This window comes from Hemiscyllium ocellatum, chromosome 3 (genome assembly GCF_020745735.1).
Source record: "Hemiscyllium ocellatum isolate sHemOce1 chromosome 3, sHemOce1.pat.X.cur, whole genome shotgun sequence".
In the NCBI taxonomy this organism is placed as follows: domain Eukaryota; kingdom Metazoa; phylum Chordata; class Chondrichthyes; order Orectolobiformes; family Hemiscylliidae; genus Hemiscyllium; species Hemiscyllium ocellatum.
Window position 1 is genome coordinate 27,919,170 of NC_083403.1, and position 19,314 is coordinate 27,938,483.

Here is a 19,314-nt window from a genome sequence, read left to right on the forward strand (position 1 = left end):
CCCCACCCTGGCCACGCCCCCTGCCTTCCCCCAGCCAATCGTATTCCGGGAAAGGTGGGGGGGAGGGACCTCGGGCCCCATGACCACCAAGGCGGGCGGGGAGGAGAAGGCTCATAAACTCCCCCCTGTCTCTCTGGGGAAGAGGCACTGGCCCTTGGAGGGGGGAGAAATCCCATCAGCGCGCAGGCGGCGCTGCCCCTCTCCAGGGGATGAGCCGACGGTGCGCCCCCACTGTCCTGCACCATGGCCCGACCTGCCCAAACCCCCAGGGGCGACAGCCGGGCCTTCCACCGCCATAACTCCTCCAGCCCCTGGGGAGGATTTTAATAACAACACGGGCCATGGTGCAGGTGACCGCCTCCTTTTCACTATTGGGTCGTCGAGCGGTGGAGGCGAGGAAGGTGTTATCCTCGCTCCTCCCTCCCAGACTGTTTTTCCGGGGGCCTTGGCCCTGGGGGAGGACCTTTTCCCCGAGGAGCCGGGCGTCCCGGTGTCGGGAGAGGAGCGGGGCCCCGAGCCTCTGCCGCCCGGCGACCCGAACTCGGGGCGTTCCGGGAAGGGGTGCGCCGAGGAAGATACGGAAGGTGACCCTGGGGGTGGGGTTACTGGAGGTTTGAGGCCAGTTGGCGGTGCCGGACCAGCCCCCATCCTCTCGGTGGGGGAGGGGTCGGTGACCGAAGGCGACCTCCCGGAGGAGGGTTCTGGATCGGTGGCGGACACCGGGGACGACGCGGAGTCCATCTCCAGCGACATTTTCGAGTCCCAGGTGCCCCCCACCGATCTCCCCCTCATCCCCCTCGAGGAACTCCGGGAATTTGTCGAGGAAACTCGGAGTCGCCGGGATAGAGCCCAACTGGCGCTCGACCGCTGGAGCTCCTTCGAAAGATTCTACTGGTCGGCCCACGCTGCGCGCCAGGCGCCGGGGCTTGACGTTAACGAGCGAAAGCGAGTCAGGAACTTCCTGGGAGCACTCCTGGTGAGGGCGAGGGACTTCTGTGCCCCTCTCTCGTCCTCCCAGTAAATGTGTATATAGTTTTTGTTAACTGTTCACTGGTGGTGGTTGCACTATACTTTCGACATGGAGACAACTATAGCCAGCCTCAACATCAACGGCAGCAGGGAGTCACAGCGCAGATTCCAGACCCTCTCGGTCCTTCGGGACGGGAGGTATGCGGTGTGCTTCCTGCAAGAAACCCACACTACCCCGGGAGACGAAGCCACCTGGCTCCTGGAGTGGCGAGGGGGGGTCTACATGAGTCACCTCACCCGCAGATCTGGCGGGGTGGCTATCCTGTTGGCCCCGCATTTTCAGCCGGAGATCTTGGGGGTCAGGGAGCCAGTGCCAGGCCGTTTGCTTCACCTGACGGTTCGGCTGGGGGGCGCGGTGCTTCACTTGGTGAACGTCTACGCTCCCCTGGCCGGGCCGAGGCAAGCGAGCTTCTTCGAAGAAGTGTCCGCTCATCTCGTTTCCATCGACGAGAACCAGTGCGTCGTCCTCGGGGGAGATTTTAACTGCGTCCTCGAGGACAGGGACCACGGCGGTGCCCGCACGAGTTCGACGTCGGGGAGGAGGTTGGGGGACTTGGTCAAGTCCTTGGACCTGGTGGACGTCTGGCGGAATCTCCATCCTGACTCCATCGCCTTCACCTTCGTGAGGCCTGGGGTCGGAGCGTCCAGAATCGACCGCCTGTACGTTTCGCGGGCGTACGCCTCCTGCTTTCCGAAGGCCTCCACGCGGCAGGTGTCGTGCACGGACCATCACTGGGGGGGGCGGAACTCCTTCCGTTCGGCGCCAGGTTGGGCTCCGCGTACTGGCACTTTAACAACCTGCTGCTGGAGGACGAGCGGTTCCGGGACTCGTTTCGTCGTTTCTGGGCCGGCTGGAGAAGGAAGCGGGGAAGCTTCCCCTCCCTGAGGCTATGGTGGGACGTGGGCAAGGCTCACGTCCGCGTCTTCTGTCAGGAGTACGCGAGGGGGTCGACGAAGAGGCGGAAATCCAGGATCGGGGAGTTGGAGAGGGAGATGCTCGACCTGGAGTCACGCCTCGGTCAGCCCGACGCGGACCCGACCCTGCGCGGGGTGTACGAAGAGAAGAAGGCCGCGCTCCGGGACCTGCAGCTCGTCGGGGCTCGGGGCGCGTACGTGAGGTCGCGGCTCCAGCTCCTCCAGGACCTGGACTGCGGCTCCCCCTTCTTCTACTCGCTGGAAAAAAGGCGTGGCACCCGTCAGCAGCTCCTTGTGCTGCTGGCCGACGACGGGTCCCTCGTCTCGGATCCGGAGGGTATCAGGGCCCACGTCCGATCCTATTACACGGCCCTGTTCTCTCTGGATCCGTCCAGCGAGGATGCTCGCAGAGTTCTGTGGGAGGACCTGCCGCAGCTCAGCCCGGAGCACGCCGGAAGGCTCGACGCTCCCGTCAACTTAGAGGAGCTGACCGGCGCCCTCGACCGGCTCTCGAGGGGCAAATCCCCGGGGCTGGACGGGCTGACTGTGGAGTTCTTCAGGGCGTTCTGGGACGTCCTGGGGAGCGACTACGCACAGGTCCTGGGGGAGTGTCTAAATGCCGGAGAGCTGCCCCTTTCTTGGCGCAGGGCGGTCATCGTCCTGCTGCCAAAGAAGGGGGACCTTCGTTCGTTGAAGAACTGGCGTCCGGTCTCCCTCCTCAGCACGGACTACAAAATTTTTGCCAGGGTGTTGTCTTCTCGCCTGGCTTCCGTGCTGGCCCACATGATTCACCCGGACCAGTCCTACACGGTCCCGGGCCGGAGGATACAAGACAACGTCCATCTGGTCCGGGACCTGATCCATTTCTGTCGACGGGCTGGTCTGCCGAGCGCCTTCCTGTCTCTCGACCAGGAGAAGGCGTTCGACAGGGTCGATCACGAGTACCTGCTCGGGACTCTGCGGGCGTTCGGGTTCGGGACGCAGTTCGTCGCCCGGATCCGACTTTTGTACGCCGCCGCAGAGTGTCTGGTTAAAGTTAACGGGTCCCTGACGGCGCCCCTTCGCTTCGGGAGAGGAGTGCGTCAAGGCTGCCCCCTGTCCGGCCAGCTGTATTCCCTGTGCGTGGAGCCTTTCCTGCGCCTCTTGCGGAGGAGGTTGTCGGGGCTGGTTCTGCGCGGCGCGGGCGCGGGGGTGGTCCTCTCGGCCTACGCCGACGACGTGCTCCTCACTTTCACCGACCCGGCTGACCTGGGGAGGATGCGCGAGTGCCAGGCCGTGTACTCGGCGGCGTCTTCCGCCAGGATCAACTGGGCCAAATGTTCCGGGCTACTGGTGGGTCCGTGGCGGGTGGACTCCCTGCCGGAGGAGTTTCGGGGGTTCAGCTGGAGTACCACCCATCTCCTCTACCTGGGGGTCTACCTCAGCCCGACCGAGGAATCCTGGCCGGCCAACTGACAGGAGCTGGAGGCCAAAGTCTCGGCTCGCCTAGGCCGCTGGACAGGACTGCTCCGAGTGCTATCTTACAGGAGCCGAGTGCTGGTCATAAACCAGCTGGTGGCCGCCATGCTGTGGTACCGGCTGGTCACTTTGGTCCCTCCTCCTGGCTTTGTCGCTGACATCCAGAGAACGTTGGTCGACTTCTTCTGGGACAAAAAGATGCACTGGGTCGCTGCGCAGGTTCTGAGTCTCCCCATTGAGGAGGGCGGTCAGTCGCTGGTGTGCGTCCGCACCCAGGTCGCGACCTTCCGCCTTCAGACCTTGCAGCGATACCTTTACGTCGAGCCTCCTCCTAGGTGGTGCGCCCTGGCGACGTATTTTTTCCGCCAGGTGCGTAACCTCAACTACGACACGCAGCTCCTGTTCGTCGACCGTGACGGTTTGGAGGTCGCCCTCAAGGTGCTGCCTGTCTTTTACCAGGACCTGATCACTGTCTGGAGCATGGTCGAATCGCGTCGCGCCTACCCTCCGGCAGGAGTAGCGGCTGTCGTCAGGGAGCCGTTGCTCAGGAATCCGCACCTCCGTGCTCGCGGGTTCGAGTGGCTGTCGGAGGGGAGGGCCGTGGCGGCGAGGGTGACCAGGGTCGGGGACGTGCTGGGTGCCGGGGGCCTGGGCTGGACGTTGCCGCAAGACATAGCGAGCAGGGCAGCGGTAGACGTCCGGTACGTGGCCACCGGCATCCGACGCCTTAAAACGGCGGTGCTCGGACCCGACGTAGTGCACCAGTTGGAGGACGCTCAGGTGTGCGGTGGGATCCCGTCCGCGCTCACCCCTGCCCGGACGGAATTTCACATCGGCCCCAAGGTCCCGTACTTCCCGCGGGAGCCTGAGCCCCACAACCTGAGCCGCCTCCGAAATTTTAACTTTGTCCCGTTCAAGGACGTTAAAAGGTGTGTCCTATATCGACTGCTGCTGCACACCGTCCACCTCTTCTCCCTCATCCACCGCCCGGACACGCCCTGGCGTGCCCATTTGCCACCGGGCGGTGGGGATCCCCAGTGGAGGGCCCTCTACGCAGGAGTCCTCCCCCTTTCTCTCGGGGATCTGGGGTGGAGGGTGTTGCACGCAGCAGTCTCCTGCAACCGCAGATTGCGGTGGTTCACGGACTCCCAGCCCAACTGCTTGTTCTGTGGCGCTGTGGAGTCCGTGGACCATGTGTATGTTGGGTGTGGGCGTTTGCACTCCCTCTTTGATTTTCTGAAAAACCTTCTCCTCTGCTTTTGGTTGCACTTCAGTCCCACGCTCCTGATCTTCAGGCACCCAGTGCGGAGGAGGGAGGGCAGGTCTGAAGACTTCCTTGTGGGTCTGCTGCTGGGCCTGGCCAAACTGGCCATAAACAGGTCCAGGCAGCGGGCCGTGGAGGGGGTCGTTAGGGCCGACTGCCTGCCCCTCTTCCGCGGTTACGTTAGGGCCCGGGTGTCCTTGGAGAAGGAGCACGCGGTGTCCACCAACACCCTGGAGTTGTTCAGGGAGAGGTAGGCGCCGCAGGGAGTGGAGTGCATCATTTCCCCCTCCAACTCTATTTTGATTTAGTCCCTGCCCTCCCCTTCACTGTTTTGATCACACAGCATTGCCCTTTGATGAAGGGCACTGCTCGTCACAGGCCACTCGGGTGTTTTCCTATTTTTCCTGGTGGTGGAAATTAAATAAAGATTTGTGCACTTTATGTCTCTCACTGTGTCTCACAGCTGCACACACACACACACACACCATGGGTGCTGGGAAAAAAATAAGCACTACCGCAGTTAGGCGGTAGTGTGGGGGTAAAAAGAAAAAAAAAAATATAAATAAATAAATAAAAAAAAAGGAACAACAGAAAAAAAAAAGAACAGGTATGTTTGTTCACACAGCATTGCCCTTTGACGTGAAGGGCACTGCTTGTCACAGGCCACTCGGGTGTTTTCCTTCTTTTCCTGGTGGTGGATATTGAATAAAGAAAAAAAAAAGAACAGGTATGTTCACGCGGTGTCCACCAACACCCTGGAGTTGTTCAGGAAAAGAAAAGAAAAAAAAAAAATAAAGATTTGTGCACCTTGTGTCTCTCACTGTGTCTCACACCTGCAAACATACACATACCATGGGTGCTGGGGAAAAATAAGCACTACCGCAGTTAGGCAGTAGTATGGGGGTTAATTACAAAAAGAAAGAAAAAATAAGAAAAAAGAAAAGAGAAAAAGAATTAACAGGGGATTCAGCATCTCCTCAGTTTAGGGCACTGACTCTGTGTTGGTTGGTGCTACAGTCAGTATGTTACTGTTAGTTTCTGCTTCCCTTCTTTTTTGGAGGGGAGGAAAAACCTGATTCCTGAACTGGCTGAATTATTTAGCCAGTTTGTTAACTGACATTCCTCTTAGTGAGGACTGATTGTTAAACTCCTGATGCACAGAATGTGTTTCAGATGTAACTCAGTTCTCATTAGGGGATTGTTGTTTCACTGGCTGGTTACAGCCTGTGTTACTCTTTTCTCTTTTTTTACTCTTTTTTTGAGAAAAGGACAATGTTACTTTTATGGTAGGGCTTAGCCCTTGGACTCTAATTTTTTTTGTTTTTTGTATGTATTTTCACTTTTTATTGGTGATTGGACTGAGCCCTGTGGAAGACAGACATTTGACCAGAGGAGCTGTTCCTGTGGGGAGGCCTAGCCCTGGGACTGGGCCTCTGAAGATTGAACACCTGAGTGTGTGCTGGGAGGTGAGCAGTTGCTGTATCCTGGAGTTTGGGAGAAGACCTTTCCCTCAAGAGTGGACCAGACTGCAGTGAGTTAACTGCACCATGTACTGTGTTCCTGTGAGTGGGCCTGGTTTTCCAAGGCTGGGCCAGGACTCTATGGAGGCTGAACACCTGTGTGCTGTGGGGTGTGCATTTGCTGCCTTCAGGAGTGGACTCTGCCCTTGGTTGCAGACTCTGTTTTTAGTAATGGACTCTGCAGTTTGGAGTGGACTCTATTTCCGACCATGTATATCGTATACTGGAGTGGACTCTTCCTGGCAATGGATTCTATATCTTGAAGACTCTATGTATAGATTAGGACTGTGTACCAGAAAGGATTTTTTTTTTATTATTGTGGTGTTTCCTGGATCTATCATCTGCACTGTCTTGTGTCCTTGGGTCTGGCAGGCCTTGTTGTGAGCTGGGAGGCTCATGTGTCGTCCTGAAAGCTGTCACCCTGAGAGTCTGAGGGTGGGTGGGCCATCCTGTGAACCTGAAGGTTGGTAGGCTGTCCTGAAAGCCAGAGGGTGGGTAGGCCACCCTGATGCCAGTCGCCCTGAGAGCCAGATGGTGGGTAGCTGTCCTCAGTGCTGTCACCCTGTGCAGGTACCGGGGTGGGCTGCCCCAGAGGTAGTCAAAAGGTGCTGAGGGTGGTTAGTGAAGCCAGAAGGAGAGTAGGCCGTCCTGTCTGCTGTCACCATCGGCGGATACTGGGGTGGGCTGTCCTAGAGGTGGTCAAAAGGTGTCTCAGGGCGGACTGAGAACTGGAAGGGGCATGGGGCGGACAGAGAACCGGAATGTGGATAATAGTGGGCTGCCTTAGAATGGTCGGAAGGTGGGGGGGTGGGGGCTTGCTGGGTCTGTAGTGTCTGCACTTTTGTATGTAACAGTATTGTCTAATGTACAAATGTCATTGTTGACATCTCTTTATATTGTTGTGAAACTGGGATTTGAGGTTTGTCCTCACGTCCCTGTAAACTGTTTGAATGGTAGGGTTTAGGGCCTGGCTTTGCTGCTCCTCTCTCCCTTGTAAAATTGCTATCTCTTGTTTGCAGCTGTAAATGTAACGGTTTGTTGTAAACTGAATTTTTTGTTTAATTTTATTAAACAAATTACAAAAACAGAGGGTTCAGGGGACTGACTCTGAGCTCGCTGGCTCCAGCCAGTGTACTGTGTACAAATAAATAAAAGGATACCTGCTCACTGAAGTGAAGGGTATGGCAGAGGGATGAAATGAGTCTCTTGTAGATGGTAACCATAGCCTCATGAAAATATGAGCAACTGAGCGGTATAGCAATAGATAAAGAAGAGGTGTTTAAAAAGGCTGGCAGTGCTCCCAGGTAGAGAAGTTACCAGGCCTGGATGGGACACCACCTGCATTGCTGAGTGGGGAAATGGAGCAAGTTGTGAAGCTGCAGATGGAAATTTTCCAGACCTCCTGAACACAGGATCAGCCCTGGGGGAATTGGAGGATTGAAAATGTGACGCTGTTTTTTTAAGTAAAAGGTGAAGAATAACTCTGGAAACTGCAGACCTTAACATCAACAGTAGGAGAACTGATTTAGGCCCTAGTTGAAAGGGCGAAAGGAAAGGCTGGTAGGTGTACAGAATGCTGGATGACTAAAGAAATTGAGGGTTTGGTTAAGAAAAAGGAAGAAGTCTATGTCAGGTATAGACAGGATAGATCGAGTGAATCCTTGGAGCATAAAGGCAGTAGCAGTATACTCAAAAGGGAAGTCAGGAGGCAAAAAGAGATGTGAGATAGCTTTGGCAAATAGAATTAAGGACAATCCAAAGGGGTTTTTACAAATGCATTAAGGACAAAAGGGGAACCTTGGGAGAGAATAGGCCCATCAAAGATCAACAAGGCAGCCTTTGTGTGGAGCCACAGGAGATGGGGATACACTAAATGAGCATTTAGTATTTTTTTACACAGTGGAGGAGAACATGGAAGATATAGAATGTACGGAAATAGATGGCGACAGCTTGAAAAATGTCCATATTACAAAAGAGGAAATGCTGGATGTCTTGAAACGCATAAAAGTGAATAAATGCCCAGGATCTGATCATGTGTACTCTAGAACTCGGTGGGAAGCTGGGAAGTGATTGCTGGGCTTCTTGCTGAGATATTTGAAACATCGATAGTCACAGGTGAGGTGCCAGAAGACTGGAGGTTGGGTAATGTGGTGCCACTGATTAAGAAAGGTAATAAGGACAAGCCAGGGAACTATAGACCAGCGAGCCTGACCTCAGTGGGCAATTTGTTGGAGGGAATTCTGAGGGACAGGATATACGTGTATTTGGAAAGGCAAGGACTGATTACAGATAGTCAACATGGCTTTGTGCGGGGGAGATCATGTCTCACAAACTTGATTGAGTTTTTGAAAAAGTAACAAAGGATTGATGAGGACAGAGCGGTGGACATAGTCATAGACATGCACCTCTATAAGGTCACCCCTCAGCCTCCGACTCTCCAGGGAAAACAGCCCCATGATCTATATGCACAAGGTTCCCTATGGGAGATTGGTTGGCAAGGTTAGATCTCATGGAATACAGGGAGAACTAGCCATTTGGATACAGAACTGACTCAAAGATAGACAGATGGTGGTGGTGGAGGGTTGTTTTTCAGACTGGAGGCCTGTGACCAGTGGAGTGCCACAAGGATTGGTGCTGTGTCCTCTACCTCTTGATTAAATGATTTGGATGCGAGCATAAGAGGTACAGTTAGTAAGTTTGCAGATGACACCAAAATTGGAGGTGTAGTGGACAGCGAAGAGGGTTACCTCAAATTACAACAGGATCTGGATCAGATGGGTCAGTGGGTTGAGAAGTGGCAGATGGAGTTTAATTCAGATAAATATGAGGTGCTGCATTTTGGGAAAGCAAATCTAAACAGGACTTTTACACTTAATGGTAAGGTCCTAGGGAGTGTTGCTGAACAAAGAGACCTTGCAATAGAGATTCATAGCTCCTTGAAAGTAGAGTTGCAGGTAGATAGGATAGTGAAGAAGGCTTTTGGTTTGCTTTCCTTTTATTGGTCAGAGTACAGAGGTTGGTAGATTATGTTGCAGTTGTACAGGAAGTTGGTTAGGCCACTTTTGGAATATTGCATGCAGTTCTGGTCTCCTTCCTATTGGAAGGAAGTTGCAAAACCTGAAAGGATTCAGCAAAGATTTACAAGGATGTTGCCAGGGTTGGAGGATTTGAGCTCTTGGGTTTGGTAGGTTGAGCAGGCTGGGGCTGTTTTCCCTGGAGCGTCAGAGGCTGAGGGGTGACCTTATAGTGGTTTATAAATCATGAGGCCTGGATAGGATAAATAGACAGTCTTTTCCCTGCGGTGGGGAGTCCAGAACTAGAAGACATAGGTTTAGCATAAGAGGGGAAAGATATAAAACAGACCTTAGGGGCAACTTTTTCATGCAGAAAGTGGTATGTGTATGGAATGAGCTGCCAGAGGAAGTGGTGATGGCAGGTACAATTGCAACATTTAAAAGGCCTTAGGATAGATATATGAATAGGAAGATTTTTGCAGGGATATGGGGTGGGTGCAGGTAGGTGGGACTAGATTGGGTTGGGATATCTGGTCAACATGAACGGGTTGGACTGAAGGGTCTGTTTCCATGCTGTTTATCTCAATGACTCTAAGACAAATGTACAAGGAGAAAATGAGGACTGCAGATGCGGAAGATCAGAGTCAAAAGTGTGCTGGAAAAACCCAGCAGGTCAGGCGCATCAGAGGAGCATGAGAATGGATGTTTTGGGCATATTCCTGATGAAGGACTTTTGCCTGAAATGTCGATTCTCTTGCTCCTCGGATGCTGCCTGACCTGCTGTGCTTTTCCAGCACCACATTCTCGACAAGTTAAATACACGTTTTAAAGAAAAAGAAGTTAATGCTGGAGAGTCAACATGACTTTTTCAAGAGCAGGTCATATCTGACAAAATTGAGTTCTTTTGAAGAGGTCACACATTCACTGAATGAGGGTAGTGTTGTGGATGATATATGTTTGAAGTTACAGAAAGCAATTGAGACAGTGCCACATGGTAGTCAGTTAATCTTGCAAGGACTGTCTCCACGTTGAATTGTCTTTGTCTATCTGTGTGTCTGGGACTGAGTCTTCCCAGCATACCTTGCTTTTTGGCTGGTTTCTGTGCCCTCTTTATTTCAGTTGCTGTGCTTGTATTTCTGGCTTTATGGCTGTTTGTAGCTGGTTCCTTTTGATAATGATATTGTTTCACTCAAGCTGATACAGGCTGTAAGTGACTAGGATACACAACAGAAAGGGGAGACTCCAGCCAGAGAGTAATTCAATGAGAGATCCGACACTCATTCAGTATCATACTTTTCTTTTAATTCTTGCTAAACTACAAACTTCCAACAGGCGACCAGACGTCTCCCATCCTTTCAAGGATATTCTTTACCAAACTGTTTTGTATAAACATCTGCAGCTATGTTTGTAACAGGACTCTGTGTGTATTAATTGGAAGATTCTTTGTGCTATCTTAATTTTGTGATCTTGAATTTATCCTGTCCACAAAGCAATGATTGCCCTAACTTTTTGTCACATTTTAATACTGAACTAAACAAGCTATTTCTAGTGCTACATCTTAAAAAATCTTCTCCATCATATTTATGCCAGCTAAAGACCTATAGGCAGCCATTTTGTGTTAACTCCTGCCATGGGCTGTCCCAATAGTCTAGTGATTAGACTTAGTGTGGAAACAGGCCCTTCGGCCCAACAAGTCCACACCGACTCGCCGAAGCGCAACCCACCCATTCCCCTACATTTACCCCTTACCTAACACTACGGGCAATTTAGCATGGCCAATTCACCTGACCCGCACATCTTTGTGACTGTGGGAGGAAACCGGAGCACCCGGAGGAAACCCACGCAGACACGGGGAGAACGTGCAAACTCCACACAGTCAGTCGCCTGAGTCGGGAATTGAACCCGGGTCTACAGGCGCTGTGAGGCAGCAGTGCTAACCACTGTGCCACCGTGCTGCCCACGAACCTTTCATCGGGTTGTGAGAAAGGTGTATTGTTGGACCTAGTCTTTGGAAATGGGCCAGGAGACAATGATCATTGTAGCACCAGGTCCAGGATGGTGGTGGAGAATGACATGCAACAATCCAGGGTGAGAAAAACCAATTGACAGAGAGCTGACTTCAATGGGGCAAGAGCAGAGTTGATCAGCTTGACTGGGACAAGAGGATTCCTGATGAAGGGCTTATGCTCGAAACGTCGAATTCTCTATTCCTGAGATGCTGCCTAACCTGCTGTGCTTTGACCAGCAACACATTTGCAGCTGTGATCTCCAGCATCTGCAGACCTCATTTTTTACTCGAGGTTATTGGGAAAACCAGGAACTTCACAACTGCCTACATAAAGGAGACAGAGATTAACATTGGAAATGAAATGTGTGCTTATGACAAGGTGTAAGGCAGAAAATCCAATTGTGAACCTGTAGGAATACTGAAGGTTCAGGGGAGGGGGAAAAAGCAAATAATTGAAGCAAAGAGAAATTATGAGAAGACGTAGCAGCTGACAAAAAGGGGAATCCCAAAGTTTTCCATACACGTGGAAATAATGACTGAGTGATTCAAGGAGGAGTAGGACTGATTACAGACCAAAAAGGGGATTCACACAGAGGCAGGGGGTATGGTTAAGGTGTGAAATGAACACTTTGCATCTGTCTTTACAAATGAGGGGGATGCTGCCAAGGCCATGGTGACAGACGTTAATATGGTCATGGTCTTGAGATACAAGCTGTGGTTAATGTCTGGTTCTTGTGATTGGAATTTTTATCTGAAGCAGTACAAACACCAAGGGGTGCTATTGTACTGGAAAGACTGGGGCAGCTGATTAAACCAGTGGGAGGGGCTGCATTAAAGTGACTTTAATGTAGGGACAGAGTTTACAGACCAACCCTCGCACAGACCAACTGTTACACAGACGAACCATCGTATAGACCAACCATCAAAATGACCAATCATCACACAGTTCAAGCATTGCATACAACCAGCCATCTCACAGACCAACCATTGTATAGACCAAACATTGCACAGACCAACCATCGCGCAGATCACCCATCATGCAGACTAACCATCACAAAATCCAACCATCGCACAGACCAATCATCACACAGACCAACTAACACACAGGCCATCTTCATTGAACAGACCAACCATCACGCAGATGAACCATCACACAGTTCAACCACTGCACAGACCAACCATCACACAGTTCAACCACTGCACAGACCAACCATCACACAGACAATCCACCACACAGACCCAACCATCACACAGACCAACCATTGAACAGTCCAAGCATCACACTGACCAACCATCGCACAGACCACCCATCTCGTGCACCAATCATTGCACAGACCAAATATTATACAGACCAACAATCGCACAGACCAACCATCACACAAACCATCCATTGCACAGACTAACCATCGCCCAGATCAATCATCGCACAGACCAACTATCAAACAGACCCAACCATCGCACAGGCCAAACATTGCACAGTCTGGCCATCATACAGACCAATAATCGTACAAACCATCACGCAGGCCAACCATCACACAGTCCAACCGTCGCACAGAACCACCTGCACACAGATGAACCATCATATAGACCAATCATTGCACAGACGAACCATCATACAGACCAACCGTTGTACAGTCCAACCACTGCACAGATCAATCATCGAACAGACCAACCATCGTATAGAACAAATATTGCACAGAAAAAATGTAGTGCAGACCTAACCATCGCAGAGACCAACCATCGCACAGTCCAAGCACTGCAAAGACCAACCATCACACGGACCAACTGTCACACAAACCAACTATCGCACAGACCAATCATCACACAGACCAACCGTCGCACAGACCAATCATTGCATAGATCATCCACCACAAAGCTGCAACCATCACACAGAGCCACCATTGCACGGTCCAACCGTCGCACGGACCAATCGTCGCACGGACCCACCATTTCACTGTCCAAATCTTGGACTCCTCCACCGGCAGAACACAACTACACGACGGCTGGAGGAGGAGCGCCTCATCTTCCGCCTGGGAACCCTCCAACCACAAGGTATGAATTCAGATTTCTCCAGCTTCCTCATTTCCCCTCCCCCCACCTTGTCTCAGTCGGTTCCCTCAACTCAGCACCGCCCTCCTAACTTGCAATCCTCTTCCTGACCTCTCCGCCCCCACCCCACTCCGGCCTATCACCCTCACCTTGACCTCCTTCCACCTATCCCACCTCCATCGCCCCTCCCCCTAGTCCCTCCTCCCTACCTTTTATCTCAGCCGGCTTGGCTCTCTCTCTCTTATTCCTGATGAAGGGCTTATGCTCGAAACGTCGAATTCTCTATTCCTGAGATGCTGCCTAACCTGCTGTGCTTTGACCAGCAACACATTTGCAGCTGTGATCTCCAGCATCTGCAGACCTCATTTTTTACTGTCCAAATCTTGCACAGACCAACCATCGCACAGACTAACTAACACACAATCCAATCATCACACAGACCAACTGTCACTCAGACCAACCATTGCACTGATCAACCATCGCACAGACCAAACATTGACAGATAATCCACTACTCAGATGCAACCATCACACAGACGCAGCATTGCACAGTCCAACTATCATACAGACCAACTGTCGCACAGACCAACCATCATACAAACCACCCGTCGCACAGACCAATCATCATACGGACCACACCTCACACAGACCAACCATCGCACAGATCAACCATCGCACAGATCAACCATCACATAGATCATCCACCACACAGACCCAACCATCACACAGACACACCATCGCACAGTCCAACTATTGCTCAGATGAACAATCGCACAGACCAACCATCACACAGACCAACCATTGCACAGTCCAAACCTTGCAGAGTGAAACCATCACATAAACCAACCATCATACAGACTAACCGTCGCACAGACCAACCATCATACAGACCAACCGTCGCACAGACCAACCATCATACAGACCACACATCACACAGACCAACCATCGCTCGGACCTATTATGACACAGATCAACCATCACACCGAGCTACAATCACACAGTCCAGCCATTGCACAGACCAACCATTGCACAGTCCAAACCTTGCACAGCCCAACCATTGCACAGACTAAACACCTCACAGTCCAACAATCGCACAGACCAACCTTCGCACAGATCAACCATCGCATAGACTAACCAACACACACTCCAATCATTGCGCAGACCAACCATCACAGACAGTAACAATAACACAGGTGAACCATCGCACAGACCAACCATCACAGACAGGAACAATCACAAATGCCAACCATCATACAGACTAACCAACACACACTCCAATCATTGGACAGACCAACCATCACAGACAGTAACAATCACACAGGTCAACCATCGCACAGACCAATCATCGCACGATCCAATCATCACACAGGCCAAATGTCGCTCAGACCAACGATTGCATAGACCAACCATCACAGAGAGCATCCATCAAACAGGCAAACCATCGCACAGACCAATCATCGCACAGATCTACTATAACACAGATAAACCATCACAAAGTCCAGCTGTTGCACTGACCAACCATTGCACAGTCCCAACCTTGCACAGACCAGCCATCGCACAGACCAGCCATCACATAGACTAACCAACACACACTCCAATCATTGCGCAGACCAACCATCACAGACAGTAACAATCACACAGGTGAACCATCGCACAGACCAAGCATCACAGACAGGAACAATCACAAATGCCAACCATCATTCAGACCAATCATCGAACAATCCAACCATCGCACAGACCAACCATCACACAGACTAACCAACACACACTCCAATCATTGGACAGACTAACCATCACAGACAGTAACAATCACACAGGTCAACCATCGCACAGACCAACCATCGCACCGACCCACCATCGCACCGACCAACCAGCACATAGATGGTCCATAGAACAGTCCAAACTTTGCACAGACCAACCATCACATAGATCATCCACCACACAGACCGAACCATCACACAGACACACCATCATACAAACCAACCAGTGTATAGACCAACCATCGCACAGACCAACCATTGCACAGATAATCCAACAGACACCGGCAACCATCACACAGACCCACCATTGCACAGTCCAACTATCGCACAGACGAATCATCGCAAAGACCAACCATCACAAAGACCAATCATTGCACAGTCCAAACCTTGCAAAGTGAAACCATCGCACAGACCAAACATTGCACAGATAATCCACTACTCAGATGCAACCATCACACAGACCCAGCATTGCACAGTCCAACTATCATACAGACCAACCGTCGCACAGACCAACCATCATACGGACCACCCGTCGCACAGATCAATCATCATACAGACCAACCATCGCACAGATCAACCATCACATAGATCATCCACCACACAGACCCAACCATCGCTCAGACGAACCATCGCTCAGACGAACCATCGCACCGACCAACCATCGCACCGACCAACCATCGCATAGGTCAACCAGCACACGGATGGACCATAGTACAGTCCAAACCTTGCACAGACCAACCATCACACAGATCATCCACCACACAGACCCAACCATCACACAGACACACCATCGTACAAACCAACCAGTGCATAGACCAACCATCACAAAGACCAATCATTGCACAGTCCAAACCTTGCACAGACCAACCAACACGCAGACCAACCATTGCTCAGTCCAAACCATTGCACAGATAATCCAACACACATATGCAACCATCACACAGACCCACCATTGCACAATCCAACTATCACACAGACGAACCATCGCACAGACCAACCATCACAAAGACCAATCATTGCACAGTCCAAACCTTGCAAAGTGAAACCATCACACAGATCAACCATCATACAGACCACCCATCGCACAGACCAACCATCACAGCGAGCAACCTTCGCATAGGTCAACCAGCACACAAATGGACCATCGCACAGTTCAAACCTTGCACGGACCAACCATCACACGGATCAATCATCACATAGACCAACCATTGCACAGACCAACCATCACAGACAGCATCCATCAAACAGGCAAACCATCGCATAGACCAACCATCGCACAGACCTACTGTAACACAGATCAACCATCACACAGACCAAGAATCACACAGACCAACAATTGAACAGACCAACCATTGCAGAGTCCATATCTTGCACAGACCAACCATTGCACAGACCAACCATCGCACAGACTAACCAACACACAGTCCAATCATTGCACAGACCAACCAACACAGACAGTAACAATCACACAGGTGAACCATCGCACAGACCAACCATCACAGACAGGAACAATCACACATGTCAACCATCAAACAGACCAACCATCGCACAAACCAACCAGCGCAAAGACCAACCATTGCACAGACCAACCATTGCAAAGATCATCCACCACACAGATGCAAACTTCACACAGACCCACCATTGCACAGTCCAACCATCGCACAGACCAACCATCACACAGACCCAAACATCACACAGACCAACCATCATATAAACCAACCGTCGCACAGAACAACCATCAGACAGACCAACCATTGCAAAGACCAACCATTGCACAGACCAACCATCATACAGTCAAACCATTGCACAGACCCACCATTTAACTGTCCAAATCTTGCACAGACCAACCATCATATAGACCAACTATCGCACAGACCAACCATTGCACAGACTAACCAACACACAGTCCAATCGTTGCACAGACCAACAATCACAGACAGTAACAATCACACAGGTCAACCATCACAGACAGTAACAATCACAAAGGTCAACCATCGCACAGACCAATCATCGCACAATCCAATCATCACACAGACCAACTGTTGCTCAGACCAAGCATTGCACAGACCAACCATTGCACTGATCAACCATCGCACTGACCAACCATCGCACAAACTAAAAAGCGCATAGACCGACCATCACACAGACCAACTTTTGTACAGATAATCCACCACTCAGATGCAGCCATCACATAGACCCAGCATTGCACAGTCCAACCATCGCACACACAACCATCACAGAGACCAACCATCACTTGGACCAACCATCATATAGACAAACCAACGTACAGACCAACCATCACACAAGCCAACCATCCCAAAAACCAACCACCACACAGACCAACCACCACACAGACCAACCACCACACAGACCAACCATCACACAGACCAACCATCACACAGACCAAACATCACACAGACCAAACATCACACAGACCAAACATCACACAGACCAACCATCACACAAGCCAACCATCACTGAAACCAACCATAACACAGACCAACCATCGCACAGACCAACTATCGCAGAGACCGACCATCGCAGACCAACCATTGTACAGATCACACACACCAACCATTATAAGACCAATCATCATACACACCAACTATCACATAGACCAACATTGTACAGACCAACCGTCATACAGACCAACCAAGGTATAGGCCAATCTTCGTACAGGCCAACCATCACACAGACCAACCATCACAGAAACCAACCATCACACAGACCAACTATCGCAGAGATGGACCATTGCACAGATAACCATTGTACAGATCAACCATTACACACACAAACCATCACACAGACCAACCATTACACAGGCCAACTATCGCAGAGATGGACCATTGCACAGATAACCATTGTACTAATCAACCATTACACACACAAACCATCACACAGACCAACCATTGCACAGACCAACCATCGCATAGGGCAATCATCATAAAGACTAGTCATCGTATATGCCAACCAGCTCACAGACCAATCATCGCACAAACCATCAATCACACATATCAACCAACATACAAACCAACCATTGCAAAGACCAGCCACTGCACAGGCCAACCATTGTGCAGCCCAACCATCATACAGACAAACCACCACACAGAGCAACCATTGCACAAACCGACCATCACAGAGACCAACCATCGCACAAAGCACCCAGTACACAGTACAACCATTACATAAACCAACCATCGTACAGGCCAATCATCGTACAGACCAACCATCGCATAGACCAACCATCATACAGACCAACCATCGCACAGACCAACTGTCACACAGAACAACAATCGCACAGACAAATGATCACACAGACCAACCATTGCACAAACCAAACATTGCACAGAGCAAACATCACACAAACCAACCATCATACGAACCAACCATCTCAGAGACCAACAATCGCATAGACCAACCAATGTACAGACCAATCATCATACAGAGCAACCATTGCACATACCAACCATTGCACAGGCCAACTATCATACAGAAAAACCATCGCAGACACCAACCATTGCATAGACCAACCATTGAACAGATGAACCATCACACAGATGAATCATAGCACAGACCTACCATCACACAGACCAATCATCATACAGAGCAAACATCGCACAGACCAACTATTGCAGACCAACCATCGTAAAGACCAAACATCGCTCAGACCAACCATTGTACAGACCAATCATCATATACACTAGCCATCGCAGAACAACTATCACACAGATCAACCATCGTACAGATCAACCATCGTACAGATCAACCATCGTACAGTTCAACCATCACACAGACCAACCATCATACAGACCAACCATCATACAGACCAACCATCATACAGACCAACTATCATACAGACCAACTATCGCACAGACCATCGTAGAGATCAACCACTGCACAGACCAATCATCGCATATACCAACCATCACACAGACCTATCATCACACAGACCAACCATTGCTCAGACCAACCAGAGTATAGACCAACCATCACACAGAACAACCATCGCACAAAGCACCCAGTACACAGTACAACCATTACGTACACCAACAATCGTACAGGCCAATCATCTTACAGACCAATCATCTCACAAACCAAGCGTCGCACAGACCATCACACAGACCAACCATCACACAGACCAACCATCGTACAGACCAATCAACGTACACACTAACCATCGCAGACCAACTATCACACAAACCAACCATCGTTGCACAGACCAACCATCGTACAGATCGACCATCACACAGGTCAACCATCATACAGACCAACCATCGCAAAGACCATCATAGAGATCA